This window comes from Etheostoma spectabile, chromosome 6 (genome assembly GCF_008692095.1).
Source record: "Etheostoma spectabile isolate EspeVRDwgs_2016 chromosome 6, UIUC_Espe_1.0, whole genome shotgun sequence".
NCBI classification, from domain to species: domain Eukaryota; kingdom Metazoa; phylum Chordata; class Actinopteri; order Perciformes; family Percidae; genus Etheostoma; species Etheostoma spectabile.
In genome coordinates, this window is record NC_045738.1 from 15,453,678 (window position 1) to 15,454,420 (window position 743).

The 743-nt window shown below is 36.2% G+C and overlaps 1 protein-coding gene across 1 annotated transcript in view; it reads right to left on the reverse strand.

Moving 5' to 3' along the window:
* si:ch211-231m23.4 (free fatty acid receptor 2) overlaps nt 1-743 on the reverse strand; it is a 2,966-nt gene that overhangs the window by 2,146 nt on the left and 77 nt on the right. The window lies entirely within an intron of this gene.

Sequence of the window (743 nt, forward strand, 5' to 3'; positions counted from 1 at the left end):
ACAGGAACAGAAACTACAACAATATTAGTGCAGGTGTTGTAGAGTCTGACAGCGGCTGGGATGAACGACGGGATTATCTTCACTCGAGTTCTCATTTGGCAGTGGCTTGAATATAACGGACGTTCATTTATACAAAAATAAGTTAGTCACTAAAGCTTTAAAACACTAACATTAGTTTCCTAACCAGTCCCACCACAGGGCTTATTCAGTGTTAACAAGTCGCTCTGGAGCTTTCGGTCGTATCATAAGATCTTCCTCAGCAGTTTTACAATATTAGTGAAATATTCTCAAACAATGTTGGCCAAAAGTTTCTCTTACGTAGGAGATGTTATCTCCCATACAAGAGATCACCTTGCCTTCCAGAGCTGTCATAGCCCCATCACCAACAATACTACTGGAATCTGCCATCAATCTCACATGGATTGAGAGGTATTAGCTGAAGGCTAATACTGTTGGTAATAGTCACAACACAATACATAGACATCAACTAAATTATCAATGTTGTTGCAGTTATTTGCCATTATTTATCAATGTATCTGATCGAACACACCAAATAAGAATTTTAAAGTTTCTGTCAGCAACTTTGTAGATCATTTTGATTTGTTTAATTGATTGTTTACAGGCAACTGTATTTCATATAAAAATGAATAAAGTCAGTTAGGAAAATGGTTTTCATTAGTCCGATGACTAAAAACACCACATGTGGAATTTCAATAGCAAAACAGATCTGTAATGTTTGATTA